Source organism: Bubalus bubalis, chromosome 1 (assembly GCF_019923935.1).
Source record: "Bubalus bubalis isolate 160015118507 breed Murrah chromosome 1, NDDB_SH_1, whole genome shotgun sequence".
Lineage (NCBI taxonomy): Eukaryota > Metazoa > Chordata > Mammalia > Artiodactyla > Bovidae > Bubalus > Bubalus bubalis.
Window position 1 is genome coordinate 127,975,381 of NC_059157.1, and position 9,683 is coordinate 127,985,063.

Sequence of the window (9,683 nt, forward strand, 5' to 3'; positions counted from 1 at the left end):
CACCATCCAGAAAGGGAAGGAGTAGTGTGACCTCTAAAGTTTCCAGCCTTGGAAACACAGGGAAGAAGGAGACATTTAGAGAATAAGACCAAACGTTGAGGGTGTGTCTGTGGGACCTCCTAGGGGTAGGACGCCCTCCCCCCAGCTCTTGGCAGGTGTGAAGGCCTGAAGGCCCGGAGCCGGCAGCCCTGGGGTTAAGCAGAAGCTGAGCTGGGTCTCATCTATTTATGGCTGGTTGCCGCCCCCAAAGCAAGAAAGGGGGAAGAAATGACTCAGGAGAGACACTGCCTGGTGTTCCCTCATGAGTCCTGCTTCCTTGGTGTCTTCTCACCCACACCTCCTACTGTGCCTGCACCCTACATACACACAGAGACACACACACACACCCTGAACTGGATCAGCAATGGCGCCAAATGTTTCAGGCTAACCAACAAGTATTTTCAAATGCAAATTCCCTCCCTTCCACCAGGTCCCCCACACAACTGCTCTCTGAGCAGCTGGAGGCAGAGTCGGGGTGGGGGGGGGTGCAGCAAAAATAAATCCCATTTTCTGCTCCTTTTCAGTACTGGGCTGCAATCCCCTACTGCCGCCCCGCCCTCTCCACAGATGGGGGATTAGCTGGGCCTCAGGTTCGGCTCTGTCTCGAGGGGAGGGTGACGGGCAGGGCAGGGACTGAGTTGGGGGGGTCGTGGTGGAAGGCTTCAGTGACAGGGCTAAGAATAACAGCTTCCATCAGGCCTGACACCCTCTCCCACTTGCCATCGCTCAAGTTGTTCCGGGTGTGCAGGAGACAGACAGACAGATACAGCGTGTCTGCATGGGGCTATGTGTATTTATGCATGAGACAAAGACTGAAGCTGGGGTGGGGGGTCAGGGGGAGCTGACAGGAGAATGGCGTGGATGTGATGGGGAGAGGCTGGAGACAGAGCAGCCCTGTGTGACAGTGAGGCGGTGAGGGAGAGAGGAGAGACCAGGGGAGACTACGTTCCATGTGCTTGAGAGAAAGAGAGAGAGAGAGAGAGAGAGAGTGTGTGTGTGTGTGTGTGTGTGTTAGAGGTTGTAGGGGGGACATACTGTGGTGAGAGAGGCTGCTGATGTGTGGGAGAGAAGCCCAGACAGGCGGTGGGGGCGGGGGGCGCTGGGCCCAAGCGCGCGGTCATTGTCAGGCCGCACCTTAGTGGCCTGGGTGGGGCTGCAGAGGGCTTGGCACGAGGCCTCACTCTCCCTGGGGCCACCAGGCCCTCTCCCTTCAGAGGGACAACTGCAGAGGGAGCGTGCGTGCGTACAGGGGTGTGTCTGAGGGTGTGGAGTCTGTGCATTGCATGTAAAGGTGTGTCACATGTTAGTGTCTGTGCAGCTGTATATCCGCATATGACAGTGTGTGTTAGAATGTGTGTCTCTGGGCATAAGTGTGTATGGTCTACTTTTGGCTGTATGTATGGTCTGTTTATGAGTCTGTGAACGAATATGTCTGTGAGTGAGCATGTATATATGTGTGCCAGAATGCATCTGTGTGAGTGTGTGTCTATGTGAGTGTTTCTCTGTGTGTCTGTGTGTGTGTCTATATGAGTGTGTCTGTGTGTCTGAGTGTGTGTCTGTGTCTCTGTGTCTGTGTCTGCACATCTGAATGTGTGTGTCTGTGTAAGTGTGTTTGTGTGAGTCTGTATATGTGTGTCTGTGTGAGTGTGTGTCTGTATATGTGTGTCTGTGTGAGTGTGTGTAGACAGATGATGGGATCCATAGGCCCTCAGCCTGCCCTGCTGCCCTTGTTGCCTCCAGCTCCCAGCAGATGTTAAGGGAATCCTGCATGTCGGTCTTTAAATGTCTCCAAGTTTCCGTGTGGAGTGAACTAAAGATCAGGCTGGGTCGGTGGGGGGTAAGAGGCTGTGGCATTCCTCACCCTGCCTAGGAAGGGGCAGGAAGGACCAGCACTGGTATTCGCCTTATCACGATGCTTACGCCCATTCACCTCCACCCCAGCTGGCAGTTGGCAGGGCAGCGATGCCTCAGTTTACCAAAAGTACATGTTGGGGGAGGGGGACATCTAATCTGAATTTCTGTATATGAATCCCAAATGCCATGAGAGGTGCTCAGAACAGACTAACGGTGCATTCCTTGTCAGGCTGGCACTTCACGTGGCATGTGGCACCCCAGCCCAGTCCCGGCAGCTGTCTGAGCCCCAGACCTTGACTTTAACAGCTGGGAGGGTCCATGTGGCACAGGTACCCATCCATCTAGCACATCACCTAGAGGGGTTCTTTAATTCAGAACTTTATGAAGCCAACGAAATGGTTCATTGAAAATGACTAAACTCAACCTTGGAAAGAAAATCATAAACATTTTACTACCTAGCTAAGCCAAGCATGATTGCATATGGAAACTATGGACGCTACTCAGCGGGATTTTGATATTAATTTCCAATTTCCTCTTCACCGAGGAACTGATGAAAACCCAGTCTCTGCTGCTCTCCAGGCTAGAATCAACATCTTCGTTCACTGTCCATCCCAACTCTGCTGCTTCTCACCCCAACTCTTTGTCACTGGCCCCCCCTCCCCCCCAGTACCACACTGGCTACACCAGAGTTTTGCCTTGACCATCAGTTTCCAAGATACATACGCTCAGAGTCCATTTAAGTGCAACTTCTGTCGGTTGTATCAAGGAGAGCTGCCTCTACTCTCTGATCAGGCGAGGCCTGCTGTCTCCGGGGAGGGCCTCCCTCCACGGGCACCATGCTGGTCCTCCATTCTGCATCCTGTTCCCGGCGCCATATGTCTGCTTGTTCTGGCCTGTCCCTCCTACTCCACACTGGGGCATCACCTTCTGCCCCAGTGGGATAAAGGGAACTGAGTATTATCCCCTGCTTTGAGCAGGAAGCCGAGAACAGCTTCCCCCATCAGGCAGGTACAAGACACCTCAAGGCTTCCTGCATTGTACCTTTGCTATCCCTGCTGGCAGAAGGAGCTGTCACTCCATGTGCAATGTCATGGCGATGCCACTTAACCCCCACATTGCATGGAACAAGTAGCTTCAAGTGGGAAATAACTCTGGGGAGGGGCCCAGAACAGAGCTTGGAGACAGGCACAACTCAGTTTGACTCTCATCCCTGGCCCCATGTGACTGGGCAAGTCAGTTATTCTCTCTGTAACTAGGGTACATTCATAGGGTTCTCACAGGTATGAGAATGTAAATGAAATCATGTATTCATTCAGAAAGCTGTGGTACCCAGTAGGCATTCTGTAAATGATACTTATCACTATTAAGCACTCCATGGACCGAGGGGATCTTGAAGAACATCCAACCTTTCTGCATCAGTCAACTGGGAAGCTACATAAAAATGCAGATCCCGGGGCCCAGGGCCTTTGCCTCAGTGGGCCAGGCCTCAGGGCCTGCATCTGCCCCAGATTCAGAGTGCCAGGCAGTCTGTGGAAAAGGCTGGGCTATTCCAGCCTCCCACTCTACTTGCATTTCAGAGCTCCCGTGGCCCCAATGTGCGCCGGCTCCAGGGGTCACCTTGCCAGGTGAGGCCCCAATTGAGTCTGACATTGTCTTCACCTGAGAGCACCCTGGCGGCCACTTTGGTTTTGATCACAGGCAGCCCGGCACAGGGCAGCCATGGCCTATTCACCTGAACTGCCGGCCTGCGGCCCAGATGCTAACAACACAGGTAAGTACTTACAGATTTCCCAGGAACAACAGAGATAATTTGTCTGCTGCATGGTTTGTTAGGAGAGAAACTGGGCTCTGGTGACTGCGTGGCTTGTAGACTAGGCCCATGGCCTTTCACTTCATCCTGCTCTTGCCTGCTGGTTCTCCCAGCCATGCCGATTAGAAGCGGGAGAAATTAAGATCTCCCCCTCGCTGCCCACCCGCCACAGGCTGCAGGAGGTGAGGCGAGGGATGGGGGCCCAGCTGCAAGGCTAGGCAAGGCTGAGGACATCCACAGAGTGGGGGTACCGGCCACCTAGCCTGGCACATGTGGAGACAGGGCGGACAGTGGGCAGGAAGCAGGGTGTCTCTCTGCATCTCCATCTCCCCTAGGGTCACGCCGAGCACTGAGGCCATTGTGACATGCAGTGTCAATAAGCCACCTGAGCAAGCAGGGGAGGGATGAGGGGGTTCATAAGCAAGGGCTGTGAGAGCTGGAGACGGAGCTTCCTGGGGTTCCACATGGAGTGGCAAGAGGGTGAGACACCCTGATGTTGGTCTTGACTGTTACAGGGTGTGAGAGAGTGTCCTATCCAGCTAAGAACAGGGTCTCGCCAGGACCCTGGGCCTGAACAGATTTATGTAAGAAAGGCAATGTAGATTTGGCAGAGCCAGTCTCCCTAACGGCAATGTGAGTGGTCCCTGATCAATCAGGCTTTGGGGCTGAAAGGGCCTCTCTCCTTGCTTCCTTCTGCCTGGGGGGATGAGAAGAGGGGGATAATCACTATGATTATTATGAACGTCGGTATCCCTTATACTTTTGTGTGTAGTAATGGTACTAACAGTTACCATTTATCAGTGGCCTACTGTCTGTGCGCCAGACAATGAAATAGGTGCTCTGTGTATTTGATCAGGCCTATAAGAGAGGCCGTGAGGTCCAGATTACAGATGAGGAAACTGACACTCATTCCCTTGACCAAGGCCACATAGTAAGATGCAGAACAAGGATTTGCGCCCAGGGCCCCACGTTGTTCCCTGGGCACAGTTGACAAGCTGTCCCTCAAGGGGCTCCTCCCATCGTTGCTCCTTTACCACAGAAGCAGGATGCAGGCCTTGCCTACCCAGGCATGTTATTTTCTGAGAGCCTTATGCCTGGGGCAGTCTGGGGGGATGAGCTGTGTCCCCTAAGAAAAGTGTGAGCAGACCTACAGGGGATTCCAACCTTATTTTGGACCAGTGGAAACTCCATCAGGATAACCTTGCTGCACACCCTGGGCCACCCACCCCTCCCTCCATTCCCTCCCCCGGCCCTCTCCCTCTGTCCAGTAAGTTGCAGGCAACTTTGAAGGTAGATGGAAACTGTCCATGAGGGGATGGGAACCTAGTCTCCCCCTAGTGCAGAGGCCAGCCTGGCGTGGGTGATCACACAGGTGAGTCTGCAGTGGGGCTGGAACAGGAGCTGCTTGGCTGGCAAGTTGTGTGTGTGGTGGGGGGTGGGGAGCGGGGAGCTGGGTAGGGGGTGCAGTTGATGAGTAAAATGACAATGCCACCCCTTTGATCACCTGCTCTCTGATCCCTGGATTTGCTCACACTGCATCCATTTACATCTTTTCATTCCAGTTTCACTAATCATCATCTCTTTTCATTCCCTTTAAAATTTGTTGAAAAGCTGCTAGTTTGGAAGAATTTGTTCAAAGCAAGGAACTTCTGCCCACAGTCATCCCTTCCATCTCTCCACTTCTACCCTTGGGCCTAAGACTTCACTGCCTCAGCTGTTGAGTAGACTTCTCTTGACATCATTAATGTGCCCAAGATGCCCTGTTTGCACATATTTGTGTGCCTTCCAATTAAAATGATTCATTAAACCTCCGGTGGAGTTCATTTTTATTCCGCAATAAGAACACTCAAATAAATACATTCAGCCATGGAAAGAATCCTTTGAGCAAGCCCATGTCCTAATTTTGGTTTGGGGAATCTAGTCCTGAAGTTGTCATCTGGGAATGTGCTGAAGAGACTGGGGGCCAGTTTTGCAAGGGAGCTGAGCAGGCCGACCTGACTCTGGCTACTTGGAGTGGGGCTGAGCAGCTTGGCTCTGTCCGGCCCTGGGGACAGCACGGCAGCTCCTGAGGATTCCGCAGGCCCTGCAGCCCTGTGGCCTAGAAGCAGGGGCTCCCTCTCTCCTTTGGGAGATTGTTGTGGAATGTAGTTAACACCAGCCTCAGCAAACACCACACTCCGCACACCGTGATGCTGCCTGGGGACAACCCGCAGCTATAGTTTCCATCCTGAGTGACTGGGAAGTAGCATGTGTCACTCCCAACCGGGGGTCTCCACAGAGGAGGCCAAGTGGCTACTGGATGCACCTGGATGGGGCTCACACCCAGTCTGTTCCGGGCTCTGTGACCTGATGATTTGGGGGTCCTTGCTGCCCCTCTGAGTTGCAGTTGTTTTCCAATGGAAGACATCTCTCAGAAACCTACCATGCTACCCAATTCGTATTTCTAAATCTTGCCAGCAATCCCACTCATTCCTGTTTTACAGACAAGGAGATTGTTGCTCAGAGAGATTCACTGACTTGACCAAGAGCACATGACTGGTAAGGGAGAGTGTCCAGAAACAAATCTAGGACCCATGACTTGGGATTCTCCTGAGACCTCAAAGGCAGCCAATGATCGATGTACCCTGAACCCAAGGTCCTTGCTGCTCCTGAGAAAACAGACAGGGTTTAGGGACTATAGGAGCTGGGCTTAGACTTTGAGGTCAGCTAGGAGTACAGAGCCTAGAGAAAGAAATGGCAACCCACTCCAGTATTCTTGCCTGGAGAATCCCAAGGACAGAGGAGCCTGGTGGGCTACAGTCCATGAGGTCACAGGATACAGACCCGGCTTAGTGACTAAAACCATCCCCAACCAGGGATTAAACCCAAGTCCCCTGCATTCGAAGGCAGATTCTTAACCACTGGACAACAGGGAAGTCTTCTCAATTAGTTTTAGATGGTCATCTTCTAAGCCTATTAGGTAGAAAGTGCAGCCAAACCAAAGGGAAAAACCAAACCACACTCTACCTTTGGACCCTGAGTTTCTAATGCTACACTGTAGACACAATGCCAGTATTTTTTTTTTAAGTTAATCCTGTCCACAGCCCTTTAAGAAAGCTTTATTATCTACATTTTATATTTAGATTAGGATACCAAAGGACAAACATTTTAAATAACTAGTTCGAGATTGTAAAGCTGACTATGTAAAACTGCTACGTAAATCTGTAACTGTGTAATCTACCATAGAATTCTACGTTGTGGTCATATTGTGGCCTTCGAGGGATAAATCACAGAAGTCTGTACTGGTCAATGCTCCTTCACACATGCTGCTTCCTGGAATTGGGACCCCCATCCCACTCCTACACCTCTCGTATTTGCCTAACAAAGCCTTCAGTGTATTCTGGAACTATACTTTTTTAGAAGCAATTTGGCAACATGTTTCAAGGGCCATAAAAATGTTCATAAATTTTGACCCAGTATTTCCACTTCTAAGAATGCATTTGTTCCAAGGAAATAACCCAAAAGGGGGGAGAAAAACCCTATACGCTCAAGGATGTTCATTACAGCTTTAAAAATAAGAAACAACCTAAAAATCCAACAATAGGGGAACGGGTAATTAAATCGTGGTCTACTCAATGACGTATCGCACAACCATTAACAGTAGTAATGTGAAAAAGGGCTATGATATAATACTATATTAAAACAACAAAATATATAATCAAACACATTATTAGATTGCATACTTGTGTTAGACTTCTCAGGTTGTCATAACAAAATACTATAGACAGGGTGGCTTAAACAACTGAAGTTTATCCCTCACAGATCAAGGTGCCAGCAGGGTCCACATGAGGGCTCTCTTTGGGTTGCAGATAGCTGACCTCTCATTGTGCTCTTGCATGATCTTAGTGCGTACACAAAGAGAATGTACTCCAGTGGCTCAATCTTCTCATTAGAGCACTGATCCCACCATGAGAGCCCCACCTTCACAACCTCATCTAAACCCGCTGCTGCTGCTGCTGCTAAGTCGCTTCAGTCGTGTCTGATTATCTTCCAAAGGCCTCTATCTCCAGATATTATGACATTCAGTTAGCACTTCAACGTAAGAATTTTGGTAGAACACAATTCAGTTCATAGCAATATTTAAATATATATGTGCCTTGAGGAAAAGACTTGAAGGGAATTTGCAAAAGTTATTGGCTTAGGGTGATGGATTATGCAGGTGGTTTGTCCCTGTTATCCAAATTTTCTGTAATGGTGTTATGCGATTTTCAACAGAATTTGGGGTGAGATTAGAATAAAAATGATCCATCTTTCAAGACTCAACTCAAATGCCACCTCCTCTAGGAAGCCTTCCTTGGTTTTTCCAACCACATCTTTTCTGAAGTTCTTATTTTACTGGACCATGTGCTCTTCTGGAGCTAAGGCCATGAGCAATTCTCCTTTGTTCCTGAATGACAGGCAAGTGTCACAGATCGAGAACTGACGAGGAGCCCAGTGCAGTAGAGGTGATGAACACTGGGGGATGTGTGCAGTCAGGACTCAGGGATGCAATCTAAGCAACAGGTCCAGGGCACCAGCAGACGCAGGGCTTGGAAAGTAGGGGCATAAATTGCTGGCCATTGAGTAAGAGCTGGTCTTTCTAGTTATTTTCAATGTGTTGTTGTTATTATATAGGTAATACATGCATACACACTCACTATAAAAGAAACTTAAATAGCTCAGTTAAAGCCCTCCTTGGCTCCTACACAGGCCCACTCCCCTCCCTAGGGATTGTCAGTTTGATAGGTATACTTTCAGAATATTCTTCCTCATGCACATAATTTCGAAGTCTGCATCCCTGTTTATAAAAATAAAGCCAGATTATCCTGTGACTTGCTTCTCTCTGGTAATGAGACCTTGTCACTTGAGGATGCAGAGGTCTACCTCATTTGTTTGAGCCTCAGAAAACCTTTGGGCTTCCCAGGTGGCGCTAGTGGTAAAGAACCCACCTGTCAATGCAGGAGACATAAGAGATGCAGGTTCGATCCCTGGGTCATGAAGATCCCCTGGACGAGGCATGGCAACCCGCTCCAGTGTTCTTGCCTGGAGAATCCCATGGACAGAGGAGCCTGGAAAGCTACAGTCCATAGGGTTGCAAAGAGTCAGAAACAACTGAAGCGACTTAGCACGCACACACCCAGAAAACCATTACTGATGTGGACATTCAAAAATGTGTTTAGCCCTTTGTCTACTAATGGCCCCTTGGGTTGTGTCTGATTGTCCCATTTCCGCTGCTGTCACCAACGCTCCCTGTGGTCGAGCTTTGTGCACTTGGAGCATTTCTCCAGCCAGAGATGTGGACTCACTGTGGTGGACAGTCTGGGCCCTTCGCTTTCCACAAGCACTGCCAGATCAAGTTCTACAAACACCACAACACACTCCATTCTCGCCAACAGTGGAAAAGGTGTTTGTGCCCTTAAATTGCTGCCAACAGTAGCTATCATGAATCTTTTTAAAATTTTACAAATCTGATGAGTAAAAAATGTTAGCTTGGTGTTATATGGCTTGCATTATTTTGCTGACTAGCAAGGCTGAGCTGTCTTCATTGTTATCAGCCATCTGCAGTTCTGAACTATTACTCGATTTTTCTTTTGAGTGGTTTATCTTTTACTTACTATTTGTAGCCATTCGTTATATATCCTGAATACTAATCCTTTCCGTTTGCATATGTTGCAGATAACTTCTTCCAGACTGTCACTTGTCTTTTAACAGTATTTATGGTGTCCTTTTTTTCTTTTAGATTTAAATGTAATCAAATTTAGCAATCTTTTCCTTTATGGTTTCTGTGTTTTATGTCTTGCTAAAGAAAGCCTTTCCTCCCCCAAGGTTATAAACAAATTCTCCTGTATTTTCTTTTAATAGTTTCATAGTTTTGTTATTTATTTTTTTTTTTTTTTTACACATAGCTCTCTAATCCATCTGGAATGTATTTTGTAAATGGTGTGAAGCAGGAATCAACTTT

The 9,683-nt window shown here is 49.0% G+C and overlaps 1 long non-coding RNA gene across 1 annotated transcript; it reads left to right on the forward strand.

The window, feature by feature from the left end:
• Window positions 1-3,674: 3,674 nt before the first annotated feature.
• LOC123333865 lies at window positions 3,675-5,514 on the forward strand. Its single transcript, XR_006551501.2, has 2 exons — window positions 3,675-3,885; window positions 5,315-5,514. It is a non-coding gene; the product is annotated as an uncharacterized LOC123333865 (long non-coding RNA).
• Window positions 5,515-9,683: the final 4,169 nt, after the last annotated feature.